The 13,372-nt window shown below is 44.2% G+C and overlaps 1 pseudogene; it reads right to left on the bottom strand.

The window, feature by feature from the left end:
* Positions 1–194: 194 nt before the first annotated feature.
* The window catches only part of LOC139553028 (cation channel sperm-associated auxiliary subunit beta-like), a 41,327-nt pseudogene continuing 28,149 nt past the window's right edge, over positions 195–13,372 (bottom strand).

Here is a 13,372-nt window from a genome sequence, read left to right as displayed (position 1 = left end):
ACGTACTCACAACTATGAGTGATGTGTTTTATTTATGGTTCCTTCCCGACTACTCCTACAGGCCTGAGATATTATGTGATACAACCTACCAGAATATAATGTAGTAGTATCTGACAAAGTCCTAATGGCAACAAATCCTGGTTTACTTTTTGTGATTTTTTTTTATACAGTTTGTATTTTTATTTTTTTGAAAACACAGCAACAACCAATAAAACCCACTCCGAGCATGTGGTTTTCCTTTCATTTGTACCTTTTCATCTTTGCTAGTTTCTTTCAATCTTTCCCAAATACAAATGTCATAGAACACACATTTGAAAAAAGGATAAATCTGAACAATAAAAACATTTACATCTCATACTTAGGTTAAAAGGCTAAAAATGGAACGTACAACTCTATAACACACTCTTACAATGCCAAACTGTAAAATCCTACTCGTGTCCCTGTGTCGTGGTAGAGTTCTGGGTCCTGGTTGGGGAGATGGTGGGCTTGTGTTTCTTGAGGAGGGTTTTGATGCTGCTCTTGGTTGGCATGGCAACGCCGTTGTATATGAGAAGGAAGCCAAAGAGCAGCAAGCCTCCCAGGATGATGGCTGCCATGTTGTTGACGAGCTGTTGGGTTGGGAACGCCAGCGGAGGCTCGTCTACGTAGATCTACCCGTATAGGAAGAGAGAGAGAGAAAGGGAGAGCGAGAAAGGAAGGAGAGAAATAGGTGAGGGCCAGAGGTTATCTTGTTCTTCCTCTTTTTTATTAGTTACTGACTTCAGTGTAAAAGCTACAGGGTTCCTCACCTGTACCTCCTCCACCAGGTCACACAACACAACTCCAGGAATGACAGAGATACGGAAGTGGAAAAGCTCAGAGCCCTGTGGAGAATAATGGTGGTGGTTGTTAGGTTGGAAAAATATTATATTTATAACATTGTCACAATGAAACCCCAGATGGAAACTGCTATTTCATAGCACAATTCGCATGACTGAAATGACAGTATTTCTATGCAGACGTATACAGATTACACTCAACTGTTTTACAATTTATGAACATGTCATATAGTCAGGGAGACTGTAGATGATTTACATAAAGGCTGATCTGCAGTCCCTCTGGGTTGTAAAGATTGTTCTCTAGACTGTCTTCAAGATATTGTCTCATCCTGTCCATGGTGGGGGTGGCATGGGTCCCTACCAACACAAAGGATGGGAAAAGACGGGTTAACAACAGAGAATGTGTGTTTCACTATAGTGCACTAAAGACCTGCCCATTAGGCAACATTTTGCAAGGGAAGTCATGATCACCCTTTTCTGGCTGAAATCAGTTTTTCTGGTTGAAAAGATGACAGAAAATATGTATTTTTCACATTTTAAAGTTGCAATCCTAAATGGTGAAACTGCCACGTCCTTTTGGGATTTTACAAAAACAAATATGTTTTTTTAAATTTGTACTTTTTACCCCTTTTTCGTGATATCCAATTGGTAGTTACAGTCCTGACACCCTGCCCGCTTAACTTGGAAGCCAGCCGCACCAATGTGTCGGAGGAAACACCTTACAACTGGCGACCGTGTCAGCGGGATCGAACCCGGATCTGTTGTGACGCCTCTAGCACTGCGACGCAGTGCCTAAGAAAGCTGCCCCACTCGGGAGGCCCCAACAACAAAAGAAGTTACTGCAAACAACAAACACTGGGTTTTTTTCAACTTAGACATCATTTGGGGGACCGAGTGGCGCAGCATTCTAAGGCACTGCATCGCAGTGCTAGAGGCGTCACTACAGAGCCGGGTTCGATCCCGGGCTGTATCACAACCGGCCATGATCGGGAGTCCCATGGGGCGGGTTAGGGAAGGGTTTGGTCGGGGTAGGCCATCATCTTAACTGACTTGACTAGTTAGATAAAGGTTCAATAAAAATTGCACACGCAATAGAACAGCAGAATATGTACTGCAAATTATATATATATATATATATTTTTTTACACGCCTCCGTTTCATCCACAAAACAAAAACAAAAGGTGCTGGGGTCCGCAGTGGTGCTGTTTCCCCTAATGCTGATTCCATCTTTAAAAACATCCTTATATTGCAAAGCCTTCTGGGATGAGACTGACCTGTGACCTTCCAGCTGGTCCGGTTGTTGACCTCCGTGACAGTAACAAAGTAAGGAGAGCAGAGCGGGCGGTCAGCGTGGTTGGTTCTCCTCAGGAACAAGGTGATGTTGAAGTCAGTCACAGGAAACGTTAGCCTCAGCACCTACAGTACAACACAGAGGACATGGGAAAGACTAAAATACGTTTTAACCAATATACGATTTTTATATGATTTCATTCATGCTCGCAGTCGACAAGACTGTATTATGCAGAATGCACAGTTACATTAAGACAATACTTTAATATATTCCACTAAATGGTACTAAATATGAGTTTATAGCATATTCAATATTGTTTTTGTTTTTTAAAATAAATGTTACAATATTTAATGTATAGTACCAGTCAAAACTTTGAACACACCTACTCATTCCAGGGTTTTTCTTTATTTATCTATTTTCTACATTGTAGAATAATAGTGAAGACATCAAAACTATGAAATAACACATATGGAATTTGCTTATTTAAGCTGTTCTTGCCATAATATGGACTTGGTATTTTACCAAATAAGGCTATCTTCTGTATACCACCCCTACCTTGTCACAACACAACTGATTGGCTCAAACGCATTAAGGAAAGAAATTCCACAAATTTACTTTTAACAAGGCACACCTGTTTATTGAAATGCATTCCAGGTGACTACCTCGGGAAGCTGGTTGAGAGAATGTCAAGAGTGTGCAAAGCTGTCATCAAGGCAAATGGTGGCTACTTTGAAGAATATAAGATATATTTTGATTTGTTTAACACTTTTTTGGTTACTACATTATTCCATATGTGATATTTCATAGTTTTGATGTCTTCACTATTATTCTACAATGTAAAAAAATAACTTGAATGAGTAGACATGTCCAAACTTTTGACTGATACTGTATATGTAATTGTTTTGTTTTTGGAAGACATTGATGATTGATCACACTGATGCAGATGTGTACCCTCTGTCTGCAGTCAGAGTTGATGGCTAGAGGAGAGACTTTCAGTCTGTCTGTACAGCCACATTCCTCTGCTGACCTTTTCCCTGCACACTGCTTATACCGACCAGAGTTCTGGAGGAAGGCACACAATTTGTCACCCACAAACACTATGCATCACAGCTTACACCCAATGCGAAACACAACACAGAAGCACATATAGACACATATAGTAAAGTTACACTGCACAAACATACAAGACTTGCTCAGCTTGGAGACAAGGTAGTGCTGGCGTGTGTGAACCTTGTGACCTTTGCTCACCTTGGAGATGGGGTAGTGCTGTCTGGGGTGGGGATGACTTGGGTCAGCGTTATAGATATTGTCTGTGGTCGGGATTAAAACACCTAGTTGGGAGGGAGGCCGGTAGTTCACCTGAAGCACACACACACGCATCTCATTATCTGCACACAGGTCAACTAATAAAACATTGATCGCATGCCTGTAACCCAGTGTATCTCTATCTCTCACAGGCAGGTTGAAGAGCCTCTTGTTGTCCATGTGATCTACTGGATCCGTGTGGATCCATTCGTGGTCACTGATTGGCTTTCGGGAGACATAGACGATTTGGAGTCCCTCGGGGCAGGAGTTCTGTAGCGTGAAGGTGAAGGAGGAGGACCTACACAACAGAGAGGCTTCTGGAATGTATACCGTCACTGTGGTGGTTGCCTAGGGGCAGAGGGAAAGATAACACAACACAATGGACTTCAGACAACTGCGTTCAGCAGGGTTGGGGTTCCATTTTCATTCAGTCAAATCAGGAAGTAAACAGAAATTCCAATTCCAATTCTTTCAATTAAAAAAATGGAATTGGAATTTCAGTTAACTTCCAGAATTGAGTGAATTGAAATGGAATTGACCTATACCTGATATACTGTATGCAACTACAAAAATGTTTTATGTTATTATTCGTCTATATAGACAAACGCGAGGATGATATTTTATTTTTATTTATTTATTAACTTTTTTATTTCACCTTTATTTAACCAGGTAGGCTAGTTGAGAACAAGTTCTCATTTGCAACTGCGACTTGCCCAAGATAAAGAAAAGCAGTGTGACACAGACAACCACACAGAGTTACACATGGAGTAAACAATAAACAAGCCAATAACACAATAAACAAGTCAATGACACAGTAGAAAAAATAAAGTCTATATACAGTGTGTGCAAAAGGCATGAGGAGGTAGGCAATAAATAGGCCATAGGAGCGAATAATTACAATTTAGCAGATTAACACTGGAGTGATTCATGAGCAGATGATGATGTGCAAGTAGAGATACTGGTGTGCAAAAGAGCAGAAAAGTAAATAAAATAAAAACAGTATGGGGATGAGGTAGGTAGATTGGGTGGGCTATTTACAGATGGACTATGTACAGCTGCAGCGATCGGTTAGCTGCTCAGATAGTTGGTGAGGGAAATAAAAGTCTTTAACTGGGTGTTGTTATCGTCACCAGTGAACTGAGATAAGGCGGAGCTTTACCTAGCATAGACTTATAGATGACCTGGAGCCAGTGGGTCTGGCGACGAATATGTAGCGAGGGCCAGCCGACTAGAGCACACAGGTCGCAGTGGTGGGTGGTATGAGGTGATTTGGTAACAAAACGGATGGCACTGTGATAGACTGAATCCAGTTTGTTGAGTAGAGTGTTGGAAGCTATTTTGTAGATGACATCGCCGAAGTCGAGGATCGGTAGGATAGTCAGTTTTACTAGGGTAAGTTTGGCGGCGTGAGTGAAGGAGGCTTTGTTGCGAAATAGAAAGCCGATTCTAGATTTGATTTTGGATTGGAGATGTTTAATATGAGTCTGGAAGGAGAGTTTACAGTCTAGCCAGACACCTAGGTATTTATAGTTGTCCACATATTCTAGGTCGGAACCGTCCAGGGTGGTGATGCTAGTCGGGCGGGCGGGTGCGGGCAGCGAACTGTTGAAAAGCATGCATTTGGTTTTACTAGCGTTTAAGAGCAGTTGGAGGCCACGGAAGGAGTGTTGTATGGCATTGAAGCTCGTTTGGAGGTTAGTTAGCACAGTGTCCAAGGAAGGGCCAGAAGTATACAGAATGGTGTCGTCTGCGTAGAGGTGGATCAGGGAATCGCCCGCAGCAAGAGCGACATCATTGATATATACAGAGAAAAGAGTCGGCCCGAGAATTGAACCCTGTGGTACCCCCATAGAGACTGCCAGAGGTCCGGACAACATGCCCTCCGATTTGACACACTGAACTCTGTCTGCAAAGTAGTTGGTGAACCAGGCGAGGCAGTCATTAGAAAAACCAAGGCTATTGAGTCTGCCGATAAGAATACGGTGATTGACAGAGTCGAAAGCCTTGGCCAGGTCGATGAAGACGGCTGCACAGTACTGTCTTTTGTCGATGGCGGTTATGATATCGTTTAGTACCTTGAACGTGGCTGAGGTGCACCCGTGACCGGCTCAGAAGCCGGATTGCACAGCGCAGAAGGTACGGTGTGGATTCGAAATGGTCAGTGATCTGTTTATTAACTTGGCTTTCGAAGACTTTAGATAGGTAGGGCAGGATGGATATAGGTCTGTAACAGTTTGGGTCTAGGGTGTCACCCCCTTCGAAGAGGGGGATGACCGCGGCCGCTTTCCACTCTTTAGGGATCTCGGACGATACAAAAGAGAGGTTGAACAGGCTGGTAATAGGGGTTGCAACAATGGCGGCGGAGTTCTAAAAGAGTTCTAAAACTCTTTCTAGTTTTAGAAAGAGAGGGTCCAGATTGTCTAGCCCAGCTGATTTGTACGGGTCCAGGTTTTGCAGCTCCTTCAGAACATCTGCTATCTGGATTTGGGTGAAGGAGAAGCTGGGGAGGCTTGGGCGAGTAGCTGCGGGGGAGGCGGAACTGTTGGCCGGGGTTGTAGCCAGGAGGAAGGCATGGCCAGCCATTGAGAAATGCTTATTGAAATTTTCGATTATCATGGATTCATCAGTGGTGACCGTGTTACCTAGCCTCAGTGCAGTGGGCAGCTGAGAGGAGGTGCTCTTGTTCTCCATGGACTTTACAGTGTCCCAAAACTTTTTGGAGTTAGAGCTACAGGATGCGAATTTCAGCTTGAAAAAAGCTAGCCTTTGCTTTCCTGACTGACTGCGTGTATTGGTTCCTGACTTCCCTGAACAGTTGCATATCGTGGGGACTATTCGATGCTATTGCAGTCAGGATGTTTTTGTGCTGGTCAAGGGCAGTCAGGTCTGGAGTGAACCAAGGGCTATATCTGTTCTTAGTTCTGCATTTTCTGAACGGGGCATGCTTATCTAAGATGGTGAGGAAATTACTTTTAAAGAATGACCAGGAATCCTCGACTGACGGGATGAGGTCGATATCCTTCTAGGATACCCGGGCCAGGTCGATTAGAAAGGCCTGCTCGCAGAAGTGTTTTAGGGAGCGTTTGACAGTGATGAGGGGTGGTCGTTTGACCGCGGACCCATAGCGGATACAGGCAATGAGGCAGTGATCGCTGAGATCCTGATTGAAAACAGCGGAGGTGTATTTGGAGGGCAAGTTGGTCAGGATAATGTCTATGAGGGTGCCCATGTTTACGGATTTAGGGTTCTACCTGGTGGGTTCCTTGATGATTTGTGTGAGATTGAGGGCATCTAGCTTAGATTGTAGGACTGCCGGGGTGTTAAGCATATCCCAGTTTAGGTCACCTAACAGAAAGAACTCTGAAGCTAGATGGGGGCGATCAATTCACAAATGGTGTCCAGGGCACAGCTGGGAGCGGAGGGGGGTCGATAGCAGGCGGCAACAGTGAGAGACTTATTTCTGGAGAGGTTCATTTTTTAAATTAGAAGTTCAAACTGTTTTGGTATAGACCTGGAAAGTATGACAGAACTTTGCAGGCTATCTCTGCAGTAGATTGCAACTCCTCCCCCTTTGGCAGTTCTATCTTGACGGAAAATGTTGTAGCTGGGTATGGTAATTTCAGAATTGTTGGTGGCCTTCCTAAGCCAGGATTCAGACACAGCAAGGACATCAGGGTTGGCGGAGTGTGCTAAAGCAGTGAGTAAAACAAAGGGAGGAGGCTTCTGATGTTGACATGCATGAAACCAAGGTTTTTTCTATCACAGAAGTCAACAAATGAGGGTGCCTGGGGACACATCACCCGAGGAACAGAGGAGTAGGATGAGGGTACGGCTAAAGGCTATCAAAACTGGTCGCCTAGAGCGTTGGGGACAAAGAATAAAAGGAGCAGATTTCTGGGCGTGGTAGAATAGATTCAGGGCATAATGTGCAGACAGGGGTATGGTGGGGTGCGGGTACAGCGGAGGTAAGCCCAGGCACTGAGTGATGATAAGAGAGGTTGTATCTCTGGATAAGCTGGTTATAATGGGTGAGGTCACCGCATGAGTGGGAGGTGGGACAAAAGAGGTATCAAAGGTATAATGAGTGGAACTAGGGGCTCCATTGTAAACTAAAACAATAACTAACCTAAACAACAGTATACAAGGCATATTGACATATGAGAGAGACATACAGCGAGGCATAAAGTAATCACAGGTGTTGATTGGGAGAGCTAGCTAAGACAACAACAGCTAATCAGCTAAAACAACAACAGGTAAAATGGTGATGAATGGGCAGAGAGGGTCGGTTAACTACACACAGGGCCTGAGTTCACGGGCTGGAGCCGACAGATAAAAATAAATAAATAAACAGAATGGAGTACCGTGATTAATGGACGGATATGAGGGTGATATGGAGTATTGGCGGTATACCTTCTTGCAGAGGTGACTGAAGGCGGTGAGGGTGAGCATGTGGTTGTTGGTGTCGTCCCAGGAGTGTCTGGCTGTGACTCGGATGGCCAGAGGGTTGGTCAGAACCACACGCATGAACTTCTTATGGTACACCATGGACAGAGCTGCACACACACAGGTTTTGTTAGAACGAGAGCATTAAAGCTGGAATCCTTAAGTGGTGAACCCCCCCACCAGACATCATTGAACACGCGTGATAGAACAGCAGAATAATTAAACACAAAATGACCACACTGAAGGAGGCCCTGTTTCCCCTAATGCGGATTTCAATCTTTAACTATAGACTACCCTTTCAAAAGAATGTAGACAGTGATACACAGTGAATAGGAATTGGTGTTAGGTTCTAATTCTCAGAGTAAAAACTCGGACACTATGAAAGCTTAAACCAAGTTTATTCTTCCCAGAGGATCAATACAGCTGCATTAGACAAAGACATTGTTCACACAAGCACTGATATTTAACCATTTCTCCTAGACTGAGTCTCCTCCTACACATCTGAACAAACATTGCATCTTTACTGCTAGGCAGGAAACTAAGTAATACGGCCATAAACTTTTCTTTCTCCCTTAACGTGACCTGACCTGCCCCCCTTCATCACTAATCCATGGCTCTCTCCCCTTATCAATGCCTGCCACGTGATCGCTTTCTCTGCACATTCCAAGCTTAATTGCACACTATATACCTTCCTCCTACAGATAACCATTAACTTCTGGTGTAGACCCTCTAAACCTAAGCACTCAATATTTCAATAGGATACTTGATAATTAACCCTATCCCAAGTTTAGGAGTTAGTACCCAGAATCCATCATTGGTAATAACCCAGACACTACACACCTCAACCCCCACACCACCACTACTCACAGTAGTCGGACATGAAGGCCTTGAAGGTGAAGTTGAGCTCTTCTCTGACGTTGATCCTCATCAGAGCGTTATTCCTCACACCGTCCAATGACTGCAGGGTGTGACGACATAGCCCCTCCTTCACCCCCCAGCTCCCCCGGCCTAGATGGATAAATGGATCCATTTCACACATTTAAAATACATATAGGGTTGGTTTCTCAGATCTAGATTAAGTCTCGTCTTGGATTAAGAAGTACTTTCAATGGAGAATCTCTATTAAGCATACTTTTTAGTCCAGGACCAGGTTTAATCTGTGTACAGGAAACGAGCCCATAGACTTACCTCAGGCGAGTACTACAACAATACACATTCAAAATCATTGAGGATTTAATAACACACAATAAACACAGTAACCTGCAGAGTGGAAGAGCAGCCACTCTCCTGACCGGTGGCTGGTCAGGGGGAGCACTAGGGCTGGCATAGTGGGTTTGGCTAGGGCACTGCCGCTGTGCAGCAGCCCTGTGATGAGGTAACTGCTGAAGCCTGGTGCTACCACAGCCTTCCCCACGTGGGACAAATTAAACCCCTGGGACGGATCTGGACAAGACAGGACAGCTCACAGTTTACCACAGGAGAAACAGCAGCAGGGTTGACTAAAGCAGGAAGCTCAGTGTTTACCACAGAAGAATGATAGTGGTATCATCTAAGGAATCAAATTAAATCAAATGTTATTGGTCACATACATATGGTTAGCAGATCTTAATGCGAGTGTAGCAAAATGCTTGTGCTTCTAGTTCCGACAGTACAGTAATATTTAACAAGTAATCTATCAATTCACCAACAACTACCCAATAAACACAAATCTAAAGGGGTGAATGAGAATATGTACATGTAAGTATATGGATGAGCGATGGCTGTGTGGCATAGGCAAGGTGCAATAGATGGTATAAAACACAGTATATACATGTGATATGAGTAATGTAAGATATGTAGACATTATTAAAGTGGCATTATTTAAAGTGGCATTGTATAAAGTGACTAGTGATCCATTGATTAAAGTGGCCAGTGATTGGGTCTCAATGTAGGCAGCAGCCTCTCTGAGTTAGTGATTGCTGTTTAGCAGTCTGATGGCCTTGAGATAGAAGCTGTTTTTCAGTCTCTCGGTCCCAGCTTCGATGCACCTGTATTGACTTCGCTTTCTGGATTGTAGCGGTGTGAACAGGCAGTGGCTCGGGTGGTTGATGTCCTTTTTGGCTTTCCTGTGACATCGGGTGCTATAGGTGTCATGGAGGGCAGGTAGTTTGCCCCCGGTGATGCGTTGTGCAGACCGCACCACCAGGCTGTGATACAGCCCGACAGGATGCTCTCGATTGTGCATCTGTAAAAGTTTGTCAGGGTTTTGGGTGAAAAGCCAAATTTCTTCAGCCTCATGCGGTTGAAGAGGCACTGTTGCGCCTTCTTCACCACACTGTCTGTGTGGGTGGACCATTTCAGCTTGTCTGTGATGTGTACGCCGAGGAACTTAAAACGTTCCACCTTCTCCACTGCTGTCCCGTCGATATGGATAGGGGGGTGTTCCCTCTGCAGTTTCCTGAAGTCCACGATCATCTCCTTTGTTTTGTTGACGTTGAGTGAGGCGTTGTTTTCCTGACACCACACTCCAAGTGCCCTCACCTCCTCCCTGTAGGCTGTCTCGTTGTTGTTGGTAATCAAGCCCACTACAGTTGTGTCATCCGCAAACTTGATGATTGAGTTGGAGGCGTGCATGGCCACGCAGTCGTGGGCAAACAGGGAGTACAGGAGAGGGCTGAGCACGCACCCTTGTAGGGCCCCAGTGTTGAGGGTCAGAGAAGTGGAGATGTTCTTTCCTACCTTCACCACCTGGGGGCAGCCCATCAGAAAGTCCAGGACCCAATTGCACAGGGCGGGGTTGAGGCCCAGGGCCTCCAGCTTGATGATGAGCTTGGAGGGTACTATGGTGTTGAATGCTGAGCTGTAGTCAATGAACAGCATTCTTACATAGGTATTCCTTTTGTCCAGATGGGATAGGGCAGTGTGCAATGTGATGGCGATTGCAACGTCTGTGGACCTGTTGGGGCAGTATGCAAACTGAAGTGGGTCGAGGGTGGCCGGTAAGGTAGTCTCTCAAAGCACTTCATGGTGACAGAAGTGAGTGCTACGGAGCAGTAGTCATTTAGTTATCTTTGCTTTCTTGGGTACAGGAACAATGGTAGCCATCTTGAAGCATGTGGGGACAACAGGCTGGAATAGGGAGCGATTGAATATGTCCGTAAACACACCAGCCAGCTGGTCTGCGCATGCTCTGAGGACGCGGCTAGGGATGCCGTCTGGGCCAGCAGCCTTGCGAGGGTTAACACGTTTAAATGTTTTACTTACGTTAGCCACGGCGCAGTCCTTGTTTGCGGGGCCGCGACGGTGGTACTGTATTATCTTCAAAGAGGGCAAAGAAGGTGTTTAGTTCGTCTGGAAGCGTGACGTGGCTGGTTTTCTTTTTGTAGTCCGTGATTTCCTGTAGACCCTGCCACATACATCTCGTGTCTGAGCCGTTGAATTGCGACTCCACCTTGTCCCTGTCCTGGCATTTCGCTTGTTTGATTGCCTTGCGGCGGGAATAACTACACTGTTTATCTTAACTTCAAGCGTGCACACTTAAATTTAATCTTCCTTCAAATGGATCTAGTAAGTCAAGCAGCTCATAGCTCAGGAGAAACCGCAGCAGGCTGGGTTAAATAAAGCTATGAGCTGTGGCCGAAATATTTTGGATCGTGTCTTAAGACTCATGACGAGAGATTGAGATTGTAACTAGAAATATCACATTAATATACTTGGAAGGATAGGAAAATATCTGAAACGTAGCATGATTCTGTTAGAATTTCAGGACTAGTAAGCAGCATAAAATAAGTTTGGGAATCACTAAATGTAAATGAACTAACAAGTCAGTTGATGCTATCTTTCTTTCCAGTTACCTAGGTCTTTGAGCTGCAGTGTAACAGTGAGCCCCTCGGGCTCCCCCTTCTTCACCAACAGGTCACATAACTGCATAGGCTCCGCATTCAAGCTGGCTCCTTTGATTGGCTCCAGGATCTCCCCGACGACGACCCCGGAGAACCCCCCCAGATAGTGAGTCCGGAACACCTCTGTGATCACCACCATCCCACCATCACTGAGGGAGAACACACACACAGACATGTATGGACATGCACACACGCACATCTGGAGGACACTGATGGCATTTACTAAGACACATAAGACAACACAAAGATATAAAGACACTCAATAGTAGATAGGAAAGTCAATACTAGATCAGGAAGTCAATACTAGATCAGGAAGTCAATACTAGATCAGGAAGTCAATACTAGATAAGGAAGTCAATACTAGATAAGGAAGTCAATATTAGATAAGGAGGGGCCTCCCGGGTGACGCAGTGGACGGTGTTTCGTCCGACACATTGGTGCGGCTGGCTTCCGGGGTTGGATGTGCGTTGTGTCAAGAAGCAGTGCGGCTAGGTTGGTTTGTGTTTCAAGAGACAAGACTGTAACTACTACCAATTGGATACCACGAAATTGGGGAGAAAAAAGGGGGTAATTAAAAAATATATATTAGATAAAGAAGTCAATATTAGATAAGAAAGTCAATAATAGATAAGGATGTCAATATTAATCAATAATAGATAAGGAAGTCAATATTAGATAAGGAAGTCAATATTAAAGTCAATAATAGATAAGGAAGTCAATATTAAAGTCAATATTAGATAAGGAAGTCAATATTAGATAAGGAAGTCAATATTAAAGTCAATATTAGATAAGGAAGTCAATATTAGATAAGAAAGTCAAAAATAGATAAGGATGTCAATATTAAAGTCAATAATAGATAAGGAAGTCAATATTAGATAAGGAAGTCAATATTAAAGTCAATATTAGATAAGGAAGTCAATATTAGATAAGGAAGTAAATATTAAAGTCAATAAGTCAATATTAGATAAGGAAGTCAATATTAGATAAGGAAGTAAATATTAAAGTCAATATTAGATAAGGAAGGCAATATTAGATAAGGAGGTCAATATTACATGTAGACAAGGAACAAGTGTCTAAAATAGTTCAAAAGATCCACAAGATGACAGGTTTAAGAGATTTGGGGCTAGAGTCCCCCCCACCTGAAGTAGATGACCTTGCCCACGTGGTTAGGTGAGAAGTGGCTGGCGGGTGCCACGGTGAGAGGGTTGTTCCTGCCCTGGCGGTTGTTTCCGTTAGCATGGTCATTGATGACAGCATTCTCGTGGAGCAGGACTGTGTGGTCTGTGAGGTACTGGAGGGCCAGGGCTTTGTCAAAACCCATCTCATGTTTCTATTGGGACACAAACACACAGTATGTTGAAAACCAAGATATCAGTGTATGTCTGCAACAGGCCTGACAGACAGGAGAATATCGTATTGGCCAGTATAGACAATAGATGATGTGCTATAAAGGCATTTCTACACAAACAGTTGTCAAAAACTGCTGTAACCCGATTCGTATGCCTTTTATGGTCTGTCTGAGGATAATCTCCCATGGGCAGATTCTGCCGGGACTGAATGGGATACGTGAGATAACGAGCTGCAGTAGTTCCGGTCTTTGGGTTTTGTCACTGGTTAGGCCGTTGCTCTGTACC

Source organism: Salvelinus alpinus, chromosome 25 (assembly GCF_045679555.1).
Source record: "Salvelinus alpinus chromosome 25, SLU_Salpinus.1, whole genome shotgun sequence".
NCBI classification, from domain to species: domain Eukaryota; kingdom Metazoa; phylum Chordata; class Actinopteri; order Salmoniformes; family Salmonidae; genus Salvelinus; species Salvelinus alpinus.
The sequence above is the reverse complement of the archived record's forward strand: the minus strand, read 5'-3'. Positions and strand labels throughout refer to the sequence as shown.